The sequence below is a fragment of the Sarcophilus harrisii genome, chromosome 3 (genome assembly GCF_902635505.1).
Source record: "Sarcophilus harrisii chromosome 3, mSarHar1.11, whole genome shotgun sequence".
Lineage (NCBI taxonomy): Eukaryota > Metazoa > Chordata > Mammalia > Dasyuromorphia > Dasyuridae > Sarcophilus > Sarcophilus harrisii.
The window spans coordinates 209,587,777-209,605,791 of record NC_045428.1 but is presented as its reverse complement, the minus strand read 5'-3'; positions in this window follow the sequence as shown (position 1 = coordinate 209,605,791).

The following is an 18,015-nucleotide window of genomic DNA, read 5'->3' as shown; positions in this document are numbered from 1 at the left end:
ATTCTCCCTGTGCAACAAGAAAACTGTTCGGATCTGCACACATACATTGTATCTAGGATATATTAGGACATATTCAACATATATAGGACTGCTTGCCATCTAGGTGGAGGGTGGGAGGGAAAAATTGGAACAGAAGTGAGTGCAAGGGATAATGTAAAAAAATTACCCTGGCATGGATTCTGTCAATAAAAAGTTACTATAATAAAAAAAAATGAAAAAAAAAAGAATCTTACTGGCTGTGGCACAATAATTTCTCTTACCCTCATTTTCCTCATTTGTAAAATGAGAATAATACTAGAATCTGCCTTATAAGATTTATGTGGGGATTAAAAGTGACAACACATGAGAAATATTCTGTAAGCTTTATAGGGCTATATGAATACTATATGAATTTAAATTGAATAATTTGAATATTAACTCAAATTATTATTTGAATAGCCAAATGATTCAAAAAGCTGGTACTGTTTTGACCAAAGGAATAAATTATTCTGTGATATTGGACAGATAATGTGAGCTATGAGCTATGACTGTTGCCTATGTGCACACATCCATAAAGACATCCAACTCTGACTTGAGAAAACTATTAAAGAATTACAGAAAAAAAGTGAAGATAATTTCAATACTTAGCTAATATATGAAGAAGAAAGTGTAAAAAAAACACAGTATTAAATTCAATTGAAGGTAAAGAAAAAAAATCAGTACTGAAAGCCAAAAAAAAGTTATGGCAATACAAAAAGCCGAAATAATAGAAAAGGAAAAAAGATAGATAATTCAGCAACAACTGAAAGAAAAACCATATAAGAGACATGGGGAGCAAAAGAGAGCAAAGAAGGAGGAAGATGTGAAATACTTGTTTGCTTACATGTCCAAAAGAGTCCCAGTGTTATATCAAAATCATCATCATCATGGGAAGAAACTAACACTTATGTAGAGCTTACTATGTACTCAGTAATGTGGAATAATTTTACAATTGCTATTTTATTTGCTCCTCACAACAATCTTGAGAGGTAGGCATTATTATTATCTGCATTTTACAGAAGAGGAAACTGAGACAAACAGAGGTGAAGTGAACAGATTGGCCAGGGTCACATAGCTAGTAAACATTTGAGATTGAATTTGAACTCAGGCTTTTCTGATTCCATTTCCATATTGTATTCACTCTGCCAAATACATGTACTATAAGCTGAATTTGGATCAAACATTAAAGAGAAATTTTGTGCATCATTAATATAATAAATAATGGATGTGTTACAGCAAGGTTATTGAAACTCTAGCTTTTCTGTAAAACTCAAAAGTGGTGGGTCTGAGTAAGATTGTTAATTATTTGTCTTAAAAATTCAGACTACAGAGATTATTAACAAATCATTTTTTGCTTCATCTCAGATGTAAGTTAGATCTGAGATATTTTTAATTAAAAAATAATAATAGCTGTTTATTTCTCAAAATACATGCAAAGATAGTTTTAAACATTCTCCCCCGTGAAACCTTGTGTTGCAAATGTTTTTCCCTCCTTCTCTACATCACCCCTCCCCTGGATAGTAAGTAATCCAATATAGGTTAAACATAAGCAATTATTTTAAACATATTTCCACATTTGTCACACTGCACAAGAAAAACCAGGGCTTTTTAAACAGAAAACACCAAATTCTTTTTTCCTTCTAAATATGATAACATCAGTGACCTCTCATCTCCAGCCTTGACCAATTATATACATAAACCCTTTCCAGAAAACAGCTTTTGTCATTCAATAAATGTATAAACATTTAAATGTAAATAATATATTGCCCAAAGAAAAAAAATGAGAATAACAAAAAACCCCAGTGGTATGAAGAACAAATTGATGATTATTGAAAGCAAAAGTTATCTGAAAGTGCTGTAACATTTACATTTAATTTAATCAAATGATTATTTCCCTTTAATTCAGTTTTATGCAATGTCAGGCATGGCAAATGCACAAAATAGAGTGAAGTATAGTGAGAATAATGGTGTAGTTGATGTCCCCAAAGAATTATCTATCTGAAACTTGTCCATAATTCAATAACAACAAGAACAATTGAAATAAAACATGGCATCTTACCCCCAAATCCATTATCATTATTGTTGAATGGAACTGAGTATGATAGCAAAACATCATGCTAATTGTTTGATGTACTTGGATGATACTCTTACATAGCTTCACTGAAAAGAACATTAAACAGCTATGTCACCCTGAAACTTTCTTCAATGATATAAAAATGTCATTTGAACTTGATAAGTATAAAATTTTTAATATGCACTGAGGAAAACTTGACCATGGTCTTTGAGCTTGAATATGGAGGCCAAATTGAAACAACAGATGGAGGGAATTTTAACAAATATCTTGATTGTCTCTAAATAAGATACATTGAGCCTAATTCTGTTAGAAAAAAAAAAAAAGGTTGATGCAGCTTATGTTGAGACTTATTGGCATCAAGAAGTGGGAGCTTGAAGGGAAGAACAATTTAAATTTTAATTAAAAGCAACTAAAGCCTGTATAACAAGAGGCTTAGTTTATTCTTTTGACATAGTAAAATTGATTATAATGAATCTAGATGTCTAAATGAAAACCTGTACAATGTTAATGAAATATAGGCTTTATCACTCCAAGGCAGCTACAAAAAGATAGACATTTCTGCATGAACAAAGAGGAAAATTTTTTATAGATATTCATAAATATTGGATAAACAATTTAAAAGTTTCACTAACACCATGGGAACAAATAGACTCCTCTTCATAAAATAAAAATATATCACTGGATTTGTCAAATGTAACCATATAAAGATGGAGTTTAGGAAAGAGTTAAGATCTAAGAATGCAATCTAGATGAACTTCATGTACATCATTCAAATGAACTCAACCAACAATGTGTTGACAAAGAAGTAATTAGCACATGCTGGAGCTCATGGAAGGAAAATATGAAGGGTGAACATGGATGTTTTAATGGAAGAATGGTTGGGTCACTGCTTATAGAATAAAAAAAAAACATTTGCAATCACAATTCAGTATTAGATCATTGTCATTAAAAACTGCAGAAAGTTTATCTTTATGAAACCTCAATTTATGGATTGATGTAAAATATGCAACTAAATACCAGAAAATATGCAAGCATACTGCTTCAAGTTGTAATAATTTAGTATTACCCAGCTATCTAAAAAGGTACAATCAGATGGCTAGAATAATGCACTTTATAAGTTAAAAATATATAAATTTATAAATATAAAAATTAATTTAAATAAAAAAAAGATCCCTCTTCTACAAATAAAAATCCATAATAACCTCCATAATTCACAAATAAACTGAATTGGAAGTGGATTAACTATTGTTTACAACCATCACAACATGAATATTTAAATATTTAAGAATAATATTTTTTCATAGAGTAACTATAAAATCTATATTCCCTAAACTTCATGGGAGTAAAAACTAAAAATATAGAGATCTAGAAAAAGAAATTGAAGCCATGTGGCAACAGAATGAATTACATCATCCCTGTTGTCACATCTGCTCTTGGAGCTTTCCTGGTCTTTGTGAGTCCTCCTAAAATTAGCTTACATTCCAATACTATTAATTCATTTGTTTAAAAATAATCATTTATACCTACCTATGCAACAGTCTTCTCTCATTAAAATTATTTGACAATAAGCAAGAATTACTATTTGTCCTTAGAATTTTTCTGTCCAAATTCTCTAAAAAAGGATAAGAAAACATAAGATAATTGTGACAACAATAATAATAGTGTCAGTGATAATATATCATATTATATAGTGCTTTAAGATTTAAAAATAATTATTATCTTATTTAATTATCAGAACAATTTTTTGAGAATATTGGAATCATTATTTCCACTCATCTCCATGCTAGGATGAAGCATCAGATTTGAATTTTATTAGGGGTACATTTTCACAGATCCAAGCAAATGAATTCTGTTGGAAAATGAAGTGGAAAAAGCTTATATGTTTCAGTGAGTTGGAGAGAGGATGTTGGAAATCATGGAATTTTTTTATAAGGTGTCTACAGACTGAAAACTACCATGTTCACAACCTATTAAAAATTATATTGAAAATTTTTTGGTCCTTTGAAAACCAATATTGTATAGGAATTATGCTTTTATAGACAAGTTCTCTTTTTTTTTTATTTAATAGCCTTTTATTTACAGGATATATACATGGGTAACTTTACAGCATTAACAATTGCCAAACTTCTTGTTCCAATTTTTCACCTCTTACCCCCCCACCCCCTCCCCTAAATGGCAGGATGACCAGTAGATGTTAAATATATTAAAATATAACTTAGATACATAATAAGTATACATGACCAAAACATTATTTTGCTGTACAAAAAGAATCAGACTCTGAATTATTGTACAATTAGCTTGTGAAGGAAATCAAAAATGCAGGTGTGCATAAATATAGGGATATGGGAATTCAATGTAATGGTTTTTAGTCATCTCCCAGAGTTCTTTTTCTGGGTATAGCTAGTTCAGTTCATTACTGCTCCATTAGAAATGATTTGGTTGATCTCGTTGCTGAGGATGGCCTGATCCATCAGAACTGGTCATCATCTAGTATTGTTGTTGAAGTATATAATGATCTCCTGGTCCTGCTCATTTCACTCAGTATCAGTTCGTGTAAGTCTCTCCAGGCCTTTCTGAAATCATCCTGTTGGTCATTTCTTACAGAACAGTAATATTCCATAATTTTCATATACCACAATTTATTCAGCCATTCTCCAACTGATGGACATCCATTCAGTTTCCAGTTTCTAGCCACTACAAAAAGGGCTGCCACAAACATTCGTGCACATACAGGTCCCTTTCCCTTCTTTATAATCTCTTTGGGATATAATCCCAGTAGTAACACTGCTGGATCAAAGGGTATGCACAGTTTGATAACTTTTTGAGCATAGTTCCAAACTACTCTCCAAAATGGTTGGATTCGTTCACAACTCCACCAACAATGCATCAATGTCCCAGTTTTCCCGCATCCCCTCCAACAATCATCATTATTTTTTCCTGTCATCTTAGCCAATCTGACAGGTGTGTAGTGGTATCTTAGAGTTGTCTTAATTTGCATTTCTCTGATTAATAATGACTTGGAGCATCTTTTCATATGACTAGAAATAGTTTCAATTTCTTCATCTGAGAATTGTCTGTTCATATCCTTTGACCATTTTTCAACTGGAGAATGGCTTGATTTTTTATAAATTAGAGTTAATTCTCTATATATTTTGGAAATGAGGCCTTTATCAGAACCTTTGACTGTAAAAATATTTTCCCAGTTTATTGCTTCCCTTCTAATCTTATAGACAAGTTCTCTATGAAGAATGTTTTTTTTCCAGATGTTTTAAAAATATCTATTTATTTAATATTTTCCTCCAATTATATATAAAAGAATATTATATATTTGTTTTTAAGATTTTTGAGTTCTAGGTTCTCTCCCTTATGCCCATCCTTAATTAAGAAACTACATGTTTCCATAAAATTCAAGTTGTGAAAGAAAACATAGATCTCCCACCCTAATAAAAATAAAAACCTATAAGAAAAATTAAGTTAAAGAGAGAGAAAGAGAGAGAGACAGAGAGAGAAAGACATAGAGAGAGAGAGGGAGAGAGAGAGAGAGAAAGAGAGAGAATATGTCAGTCTGTATCCAGACGTAATAATTTCCTTCTTTGGATATGGATAGAATTTTTTATCACAAGTCCTTCAAGTAATTGTATATCATTGTACTACTGAGAATAACAAAGTCATTTATATCTGGTCATCTCAGAATATTGCTTTTATTTTGTACACAATATATTTCACTTTGTTCATTGATGACTTTCTAGGTTTTTTCCCCCCCGAGAGCATTCTGCTCATCATTTCCCATAAAATAATAATATTCCATCACAAAACATACCACAGTTTATTGAGCCATTCTTCAGTTGATTGACAGACATCCTATGTGTTTCTAATCTTTTTGTATTGAGAAGAGCTGCTATAAATATTTTTGATACATATAGGTCATTTTCCCCTTTTTTTTCCTGTCCCCCCCCAAATCTCTGTTGATATTCATGCTTAGTCATAGTGCTGTTTGGTCAAAATATATGCATGAATTTGCAGGCCTTTGTGTACAAATCATATTTTTTGGTTATTTATCAATTGGAGCATGAGTCTTATTTTTTACAAATTTGATTAGGTTACCTCTATTTTTGAGAATTAAGAACTAATCAGAGAAATTTGTGTAGAACATTTTTTACAATTACTATTGCTAATTGTATTTCCCCCAATGTATGTTCTCTCCTTTCATCCTGTCCTTCCCCAAAAGTATTTTGCTACTGAGCTGTCCATCCCCAATATCCCCTCTCTTTTATCACCTTCTGCCCTTCCCCATATCTCATTCCCCTCCTATTTTCTTTCAGGGTAAGATAGATTTCTATACTTCTACTAAATATGTGTGTTAGCTCCTATTTGAACCAGTTCTGATGACAGTAAATTTCCCTCATTCTCTCCTCTCCTTTTCCTCTCCACTATAAAAGCTTTTACTTGTCTTTTTTTTTTTTGTGGCAGATAATTTGCATCATTCCACTTCTCCCTTTCTGTGTTTTGCAATACACTCTCACCCCTTAATTTCATCATTAAAAAAAAAGATAATATCCTTTCATATTCAACTCACACCCATAACCTATGTCTATATATACTCCTTCTAACTGCCATTATAATGAGATTTAAATGTAATAATAATAATAATAATAATCTTACGATTTACAAGTACCATCTTCCCATGTAGGAATGTAAACAGATAAAGCTTATTAAGTCCCTTATGACATTGCTTTCCTGATTACCTCCCTATGCTTCTCCAGAGTGCTGTATTTGAAAAATCAAAATTTCCATTCAGCACTGTTATTTTCATAAAGAATGCTTGAAAATCCTCTATTTTATTAAATTTCTACCTTTTCCCTTGAAGAACTATACTCAGCTTTGCTGGGTAGGTGATTCTTGGTTGCAATCCTAGTTCAGTTACTCTCCAGAATATCATATTCCAAGCTCTCCAGTCCTTTAATGTAAAAGCTGCTAAATCTTATGTTATCTTGACTATAACTCCACTGTACTTGAATTCTTTCTTTCTCGATGCCTGCAATATTTTCCTTCACCTGGGAATTCTGGAATTTGGTTATAATATTCTTGGGAGTTTTCATGTTGATATTTTAGGAGGTGATCAGTGGATTCTTTCGATTTCTATTTTACCCTCAGATTCTAGAACATCAGAACAGCTTTCCTTGATAATTTCTTGAAAGATAATGTCCAGACTATGCTCAAAAAGTTGTCAAACTGTGCATACTCTTTGATCCAGTAGTGTTTCTACTGGGCTTATACCCCAAAGAGATACTAAAGAAGGGAAAGGGACCTATATGCGCCAAAATGTTTGTGGCAGCCCTGTTTATAGTGGCTAGAAGCTGGAAAATGAATGGATGCCCATCAATTGGAGAATGGTTGAGTAAATTGTGGTATATGAATGTTATGGAATATTATTGTTCTATAAGAAATGACCAGCAGGACGAATACAGAGAGGATTGGAGAGACTTACATGAACTGATGCTGAGTGAAATGAGCAGAACCAGGAGATCAATATATACCTCAACAACGATACTGTATGAGCATGTATTCTGACAGAGGTGGATTTTTTTGACAAAGAGAAGATCTAACTTAGTTTCAATTGATCAAGGATGGACAGAAGCAGCTACACCCAAAGAAAGAACACTAGGAAATGAATGTAAACTGCTTGCATTTTTGTTCTTCTTCCCTGGTTATTTATACCTTCTAAATCCAATTCTCCCTGAGCAACAAGAGAACTGTTCAGTTCTGTACACATATATTGTATCCAAGATCTACTGTAACCTATTTAACATGTATAGGACTGCTTGCCATCTGGGGGAGGGGATGGAGGGAGGGGAAAAATCGGAACAGAAGTGAGTGCAAGGGATAATGTTGTAAAAAATTACCCTTGCATGGGTTCTGTCAATAAAAAGTTATTTAAAAAAAAGAAAGAAAGAAAGAAAGAAAGATAATGTCCAGGCCTTTTTTTTTTTAAATCATGACTGTCAGGTAGACCAATAATTTTAAAATTATCTTTTCTGGATTTATTTTCTAGATCAGTTATTTTTCCAGTGAGATTTTTCACATTTTTTCCTATTTTTTAAATCTTTTTTGCTTTTGCTTTATTGTATCTTGATTTCTCATTAAAGTCATTAGCTTCCATTTGCTCAATTCTGTTTGTTAAAGAATTATTTTCCTAGTGAGCTTTCCTTTCCTAATTGGTCAATTTTGCTTTTTAAGGGATTCTTCTCCTCATTAGCTTTTTGTATTTCTTTGCACCTCTCTCAATTCTTTCCCTAATTTTTCCTCTATCTTTTTTCCTTGATATGCAAAGTCCCTTTTGAACTCTTCCTTAGTCTGAACCCAATTCTTATTTTTCTTGGAGACTTTGCATATAGGAACTTTGACTTTGATGTCATCTTCTGAGTGTGTTTTGATCTTCCTTGTTACCCTAATAACTTTCACTGGCCAGAAACTTTTCTTTCTTTCTTTTTTTTTTTTTTTCTGTTCATTTTCCTAGCCTATTACTCTGCTTTTAACTCTTTGTTAAAGTAAGGCTGAGTTCCCAGGGTGGAGGGTGCATTGCTCCAAGATTCAAGATTTGTGCAGCTGCTTTCAGAAATCCTCCTAAGAATCTGACAAGAACTCTTTTCTGGCCTGGAGCTGTTAGGTATGTCTTTCTTCCCAAAGTAGGTGTAAAACCTATTGCACTGCGTAGGTCTGGATCTCTCCTTCCCTAGCCTGCCCTGGGACAGCACATCAGACTCCCACCCCATTGCCACAGATCCTCCCCACTGATTTTCCAGGTCCTCCCTGGTGTCCTTGTACTGATAGGTCTAGAAATCTCTAGCACTGCTGATGATTCAGAGGTCCTACCTCACTGATGCTGGGAATAGGCTGGAGATAGAGTTGGGGCCAGGCTGGGGTTGGGGCTGGGATTACAGTGGCTCCCTCTCTGGTTCCACAGACCTCCCAGATCCTCTTTAGTGTCTCTGGGCTGAGAGGTCCGGAAACCACCAGTACTGCCTCTGATTCAGAGGTCAGGGCTCCCATCCTGAAGTCATAGACCTTTACTGCTGAGCTTCTAAGTTGTCTTTAGCTGCAAAATGTTCTTTCTCTCTCTCTCTCTCTCTCTCTCTCTCTCTCTCTCTCTCTCTCTCTCTTTTTGGGTGGTGGTGGTGGTGGTGTTCTGATGCTTTAAAATTTGTTTAGAGTCATTATTTAAAGAAATTTATAGCAGTCTAGGAGAGAGGTTGAGCAAGTTCCTTACTTAACTCCACCTTCTTGAATGCATCTCAAATAGTTGAGCAATAGTGACATGTTTCTTTTTATTTTCTTCAAAGGAACTATAAACTTTACCAAGAGACGATGTAAAGACCATAATTTTATCACATGTAATTCCATTAGAAACAATACTTCCATTTACCAGTAGGCCCAAGTGCAATGACATCTCAGAATGTTCTTTTTTAGTCACCTTTGTAAAAACCTTGCCTTCCTGGGTCTCTGAGATTCTATATAGTCTTTGAGACTGTACATAGTAGAATTTATAATTCAAGGCATGTGGTTACAAAGTGAGATTGTCAAGAGGAGAAGAAGACCTCTTTTTTCAAAATGAAATTGGTCAATACTCAATTAGGACTTTATTATTTTTGCCCAACAAAAAGTATGGGAAAACATATTGAAAATGTAGCTTTAATCATTCAATTCACAAGAGCCTACTTTGTGTGAGGCTGTGATATGCAACAAGAATAAATGTACAATGAGTTTATAGTATAAAGGGAAAAGACAACTAATTTAATTATTTATTTTTAATGAGAATCAAATTTATTTATTTTATTTTGATTTTTACCATTTTTTAAAAATCTTATTTTCAAAATACATTCAAAGAAAATTTTCAGCATTCACCCTTGCAAAATCTTGTGCTCCAAATTTTTCTTCCTCCTTTCCCCCATCTACTCCCCCAGACAGAAACTAATCCAATATATGCTAGTTATGGTCAGTTATCTCATATGGAAGTTCTCAGGAAACAAAGATTTAACCATGATTCCCTAACCCAACTTGAGGAAGCTGAAACTACCTCACTTCAGGAGTCTTGATAGGATAGAAATCTGAGGAACACTGCAGTTGGCAGTCAAGATGCAAAATAATGAAGAAAGAAGTATCCTGCATATTCAAAATATAAAAAAGATGAAAAGCCAAAAAGGCAAGAGGGAAAGTCTGGGCAAAAATTAACTGATAAAAAGATGAATCTATAACAAAACTTTTAAGGATAACAGGAAGAACTTTTTTAAGCCACAATGCAATGAATAGATATTATACGGAGTGTCCTAACAGTCTTAGTGAAATTTCAAATCATTAGAAACTAAGACTTTTGGGAAACAATATTTTAAAGGAAAGTGAATCAAAAATACTCAATGACAAAAATAACAAAAAAATTTAAATGACTTTTTCAGAGTGCACTGATCTACAGAAAGAAATTACAGAATAATTCCAAAGAGAAATTATATTTAAGAGGATAGAGGATAGAAATTATATCAGGAATAATCTTTAGAAATAAATACAATTAAGACAAATTTTAAAATAGACATTCTAGAATACATGACAAAGAATCTCCTCAAATATTGGTCCCTGAAGGAGAAAATGACAAATTTGTAACTCCAAATTGTAACATATGAAGAAAATATGGCAAGAGAACAGATACAGATAATAGGCAAAAATAACTTTGAAGGTAAATACATGAACTTTAAAAGAGACAAATTATCGGCCCTTGAAAATATTATGCACAACGAATGTTTGTGGCAGCCCTCTTTGTAGTGGCTAGAAACTGGAAACTGAGTGGATGCCCATCAGTTGGAGAATGGCTGAATAAATTGTGGTATATGAATATTATGGAATATTATTGTTCTGTAAGAAATGACCAACAGGATGATTTCAGAAAGGCCTGGAGAGACTTACACGAACTGATGCTGAGTGAAATGAGCAGGACCAGGAGATCATTATATACTTCAACAACAATACTATATGATGACCAGTTCTGATGTACCTGGCCATCCTCAGCAAGGAGATCAACCAAATCATTTCCAATGGAGCAGTAATGAACTGAACCAGCTATGCCCAAAAAAAGAACTCTGGGTGATGACTAAAAACCATTACATTGAACTCCCAATCCCTATATTTATGCCCACCTTCATTTTTGATTTCCTTCACAAGCTAATTGTACAATATTTCAGAGTCTGATTCTTTTTGCACAGCAAAATAACGGTTTGGTCATGTATACTTATTGTGTATCTAATTTATATTTTAATATATTTAACATCTACTGGTCATCCTGCCATCTGGGGGAGGGGGTGGGGGGTAAGAGGTGAAAAATTGGAACAAGAGGTTTGGCAATTGTTAATGCTGTAAAGTTACCCATGCATATAACCTGTAAATAAAAGGCTATTAAATAAATAAATTTAAAAAAAAGAAAATATTATGCACAGACATAAGTTATGAGTGAGAAGTCTCCTAGGAAAAGAATGATAAATTAAAAGGTTTAATTACTATACTGTAAATAATAATAATAATACAAATAAATTGATCAGAAGCTTTGAAACAGATGATAAATGACAATTTATAGAATCTCACATAATTAATTGCCTTGTGGACATTTCATTTTGGATGTTCCAAAGACATTTCAATCTTAATATGCCCCAAACAGAATTAATTATTTTTACTCCAAAATCTGCTTTTCTTCCAAACTTTCCTATTTCCTTTGAAGGAACTACCATTCTTCCAACCTTCCAGGTTCATAACTGGAACTTTCTTTAATTCCTCAATCTCCTTAACCTCATGTATATAATCAATTGCCACATCTTGATATTTCTATCTTTATTTTACTTCTCAGATTGATCACAAAATAAGGCCTCATTTTAAGGCCTTATTATCTCTCAACTACATAATTATGATGACTTGTAATTGTTCTCTTGGCCCCACATTTTTTCCCTATTCTAAGGCCCTTCTCCACATTGTTGACAGAGTGATTTTTCCTCATTGATGACTTTATTTCTACTTGGGTTCAATAAATTTAAATCACCTCTTATTCCCTCTAGAATAAAGTGATAAGATTTTTCCTTTCTTTTTCTTTCTTTCTTTCTTTCTTTCTTTCTTTCTTTCTTTCTTTCTTTCTTTCTTTCTTTCTTTCTTTCTTTCTTTTTTTTCTTCCTTCCTTCCTTCCTTCCTTTGTTTCTTCCTTCCTTCCTTCCTTTCTTTCTTTCTTTTGTGTGTGTGTATGTGTATATGAGGCAATTTGGGATAAATGGCTTGCCCAGAGTCACATAGTTGGTAAGTGTTAAATGTCTGAGGTTGGATTTGAACTACTGGGTTAGTGATTTATCCAATGTACCATCTAGCTCTCTCCATGCAAAGTTTTTGTTTTGTTTTGTTTTTGGCAAACTTTTTCAACACTGTGGGAAGTGAGAGAAAGAAGAAGTATATATTAATTTAAAAAAAAGAATCAAATATAAACTCCTCTTTTTGGCCTTTAAAGTTTCTCATAATCTTGTTCCAACCTTTCTTCCTGGCATTTTATATCAATCCCCTTCCTGCATTCTATGATACATCTAAATATCTGATAATAAATCACTACCAAATACTGTGATATAATATTTTACATCTCCAGTTTCTGTGTCTTTCAAATGATTGTTCTCCATGCTGGAATGTACTCACTCCTCATCTTCAAATTATATTATACTAGTCTTTCTTTTTTATTTTGTATTAAATTTATTTATTTTAATTCATATTGCTTTATGAATCATGTTGGGAAAGAAAAATCAGAACAAAAGGGCAAGACTATGGGAGAGATAAAAAAAAACAAACAAAAAAAGAAGTGAACATAGCATGTCTTGATTTATATTCAGTCTCCTTTGTTTTCTGGATGCAGATGGCATTTTCTGTTCTAAGTTTATTGGGATTGCTTTAGATTACTGAAACATTGAGAAGAATCAGGTCTTTCCTAACTGATCATTGCATATTCTTGCTATTATTGTGCACAATGTATTCTTGGTTCTGTTTGTTTGACTCAGGATCAGTTCATGTAAATCTTCCAGTACTTTCTGAAATCAACTTGTTCATTTTTTTTAACAATAATATTCCATACCTTCATATACCACAGTTTATTCAGCCATTCTCTAATTGAGAGCATCTGTTTATTTTCAGTTTGTTGCTACTACAAAAAGAACTGCTACAAACATTTTTGCACGCGAGGGTGCTTTTCCCTCCTTTATGATTTCCTTGGGATACAGACCCAGTAATGGCACTGCTGGATCAAAGGGTGTATATACACAGTCTTATAGTTCCTTTTTTAACTTTTTAATTTAATCTAATCAGAGCTGTCCATTTTAACTTTCATAATATTCTTTTCTTTCTTTGTTCATAAATTCCTCCTTTCTCCAAAGATCTGATAGGTAAATTATCCCTTATCCTCCTAATTTGTTTGTGGTATCATCCTTTATGCCCAAGTCATGTATCCATTTTGATCTTATTTTGGTATGAGGTGTGAGGTGTATGTCTATGTAAAGTGTCTGAAATTATTTTCCAGTTTTCCCAGTAAGTTCTGTCATAATGAGTTCTTATTTCAGAACCTGGAGTTTGGGGGGTTATCAAATGCTAGATAAGTATAGACCTTGATTATTGCAGTATGTGCATCTAATATATTCCACCAATCCACCACTCTGTTTCTTAGCCAGTACCAAATGGTTTTGATGACTTTTGCTTATAATAGTTTTGTTTGATACTACTAAGCCATCATTAATTGTATTTTTTTCTATTGATTCCCTTGACATTCTTGATGTTTTGTTCTTTCAAATGAATTTTGCTGTTATTCTTTCTAGTTCTTGAAAATAACATTTTGGTAGTTTGATTGGTATGGCACTGAACAAATAGAGCAATTTAAGCTGAGTTGTCATTTTTATTGTATTAGCTTGACCCAATCATTAACAATTCATATTTTTCCAATTGTTTAAATCTGATTTTATTTGTGGGAAGAATTTTGTAATTTTGTTTATCATTATCTATTTCTGTCACTTTAGCCAATCTGAGAGAAGTGAGGTGATATCTCAGAGCTGTTTCAATTTGAATTTCTCTACAGTGATTCAGAGAATTTTTTTTCACATAGCTATTGATGGCTTAATTTTGTCATCTGAAAATTGTTCATATCCTTTGACCATTTATAAATTGAAGAATGACTTGTGACACAGTTCTTTATATATTTTGGAAATGAAACCTTCATTAGAAACATTAACATAAACACTGACATAAAAATATTGTCTCAGGTTTGTACTTTCCTTTTAATCTTCTTCGTGTTGGTTTTGTTTGGTCTTTTTAATTTAATGTAATCAAAGTTGTCCATTTTGTGCTTCATAATATTCTCTAGTTCTTCTTTGGGCACAGATTCCTTCCTTCTCCAAATATCTGATAGGTAAATTATCCTTGTTTTTCTAAATTGTTTATGGTATCATCCTTTATGCCCAAATCAAGTACCCCATTTAGACCTTATTTTAGTATATGGTGTGAGATATGTTTATTCCTATATTCTGACATTATTTCCCATATTCCCATATCCATATCCAAAAATATCAAGGGAATTAATGAGAAAAAATACAAAGAATGATGGCTTAGTATCAGTACCAATCTAAAATTATATTATAAAGCAGCACACATCACCACCATTTGGTACTGGCTAAGCAATAGAGTGGTGGGTCAGTGGAATAGTTTAGACACATATGACACAATAATCAAGATCTATAACAATCAAGTATTTAATATATCCCCAAACTCCAGCTTCTGGAATAAGAACTCACTGTTTGGCAAAAATTGCCTGGAACACTGGAAAATAATGTCAGATTATAGGCATAAACTTATATCTCTTTCTTTCTTTTGGCCCTTCCTGGTATCGGCACCATATTTGTGTCAAAGAAGGAATTTGGCAGGACTCCGTTATCTATTTTTCCCAGATAGTTTACATAAAATTGGAATTAATTGTTCTTTAAACTGTGTCTGCCTCAGTGACAGATACAGTACTCAAGCATTAAAGATATCATTTTGCCATCTAGGGATGTAAACAGCTTAACCTTTAAGATATATATGAATATGTATATATACATATGCATAGATATAGATATGTATTTCCAGTTTACCTTTTTATGCTTCTCTTGAGTCCTGTATTTGTAGATTAAATTTTCTCTTTAGTTCTTGTTTATTCAATAGAAATGATTGAAAGTCATTGAAGCTTCAATACCTCTCCTGAAAAATGATGCTGAGTCTTGCTGGATAGTTAATTCTTGGTTGTAACCCTAGTTCTTTTGTCTTCCTTATCATTGTATTCCAGGCCCTCTGATTCTTTATTGTAGAAGCTACCAGATCCTGGGTAATGATATTTCAATTGTTTTTATCTGGCAGCTTGCAGTAGTTTTTCCTTGAGATTGTAGTTCTGGCATTTCAAAACAATGATTCTTGGGGGTTTCCTTGTGGGATCTCTTTCCAAAGATGATGGATGGATTCTTTCAATCAGTATTTCCCCCTCTGTTTCTATAATATTGGGGAAGCTTTCCTTAATGATGTCTTGAATAATGCTATCCAGGCTCTTTTTATGGTTGTGTCCTTCAAGGCTAATAATGTTAAAATTGCCTCTTCTGGACCTATTTTTCTGTTGAGCTGTTTTGCCAATGAGGTATTTCATATTTTATTCAATTTTGTCATTCTTTTTGGTTTGTTTGATTGATTTTTGCTGTCTCAGAGAGTCATTAGCTTTCATTTGCCCTGTTCTTGTTTTTAATGTATGATTTTGTTCAGTTAGCATTTGTAACTATTTTTATATTTGGTTGACTCTATTTTTTTTGCTGAAGCAATTGCTGTTGGGGTCAAGTGACTTGCCCAAGGTCACATAGTTAGGAATTTTTAAGTGTCTGAGATCAGATTTGAACTCAGGTCCTCCTGACTTCAGGGCTGGTGTTCCATCCAATGCACCATCTAGATGCCCCTAATTCTACTTTTTTAGGGAGTTGTTTTCTTCCCTTTTTTTCCTTCCTTTTCCAAGCTGTTAATGCATATATATCTCTTATTTCCTTTTTCAGTTTTCTTCTACTTATTTATTTATTTATTTTGCCCCTTTAAGTCTTTTATGAGCACTTCCAAGAAGTCTCTTTATGCTTGAGACAAATTCACATCACTCTTTGAGATTTCTTCTGTGGATATTCTGTCCTTGTCTGAGTTTGTGTTTTGGTCTGCCATATCACCTTGGTAGCTTTCTATGGTCAATGTTATTTTCTGTTTCTTGCTTATTTCTTCTGTTTTCTTTTGGTATTTCCTCTTTTTTTTTTTTTTTTACTTTTATGGTTTACCTCTGATGCTGGGGTAAAGTGGGTGCTGTCCCAAGCTGCCTGTGCAGTTCTGAATCTTGGTTTTAGCACAGGGGTTCCTTGTGTTTGTAGAAGGTAGCTTTGCCTGTTTTTTTCAGGAACAGTCTGATTTCTCAGAATTTGTCTTCTAAGCTGGAAATGGAAGTTGCCACACTGACTTGCTCCTCTACTTAGTGAGGCCTGACAATTTTAGTTGCTGATTTTCTGATTAAGATCATCTCACTAGCTTTCCCAGAGTCTGTATGAACTGTGTTGAATACCCTTTTAACCCCAATGAGATTGACCTCTCTTGAAGTTTTTTCATTCTATCTTAAATGGAAAGTGGTTTCATTCCTTCAGACTCTGTTCAGTGGCTTGGTTCATGTGGTTTTTGAGGGAAACTGGGAGAGCTGGAGTAGCTTACTGGCTTTACTCTACCATATTGATTCCACCCCATGAAAGTCCCTTATATCGCTCTTTCTTCAACACTCATTCTTCTCTGAAGACACAGCTCAATTAACATCTTCAACAAGAAAACTTTGAAGCTCCTAATACCTTCATTCTCAAATTACTTTTTGCATTATTTGTATTTATTCACTATATGTTTATTCTTACATTATTTTGCTGGAATGTCTCCTTCCCATCCAAATTTAAAAGTTCTTTTTGAGTAGAAGTTGTTTCATTCAAAATATTTGCATTCTCAAAATCTAGAACAGTACCTAGCTTATAGTAGCTGCTTACTAGATAATTATAGATTGACTAGATTCATGGATTGTCAGGAGAAAAAGGCACTACCCCTGAAATTCTATGGTATATTTTACCCTGAGAGGCAAAGTGTGAGAGTGATTAAGGCACTGAACCTAGAGTCAGAAAAATTTGGGTTCAAAATCTGCTTTAGATGTGTACAACTGGTCTCATCATGAGCAATTCATTTTAATTTGTGTGCCCCAGTTTCCCCATCTGTTAATTATGAGTTTGGATTCCACATTTACATTTATAATACTATGGTCCTCATTTTAAATATTTCATAATCCCAATATCACAATATACCCAAATTCTATTTTTTTCTATCTCTGTACTCTTGGACAAGTCAGTTCCCCTTTCTGGACAACAGCTTCCTTATCTGCAAAATGGGAGGGATCAATTGACTTTTTAAAAAATAATAATAATAGCTTTTTATTTTTCAAAATGCATGCAAAGGTCTTCACCCTTGCAAAACCTTGTTTTACAAATTTTTCTCTCTTCTTCCCCTCCCTCCCCTAGATATCAAGTAAGCCAATAAACGTTAAACATAAGCAATTTTTCTAAACATATTTCTATATTTTTATCATGTTGCAAAAGAAAAATCAGATCAAAAAACAAGCATGAAAAGAACAACAAAAAGGTGAAAAAATTATGTTGTAATCTACATGCAATCCCCAAAATCCTTTCTCTGCATGCAAATGGCTCTCTCCATCATAACTCTACTGGAATTGGCCTAAATCACCTCATTACTGAAAAGAGCCACATCCATCACAGTTGATCATCACATAATCTTGTTGCTGGGTGCAA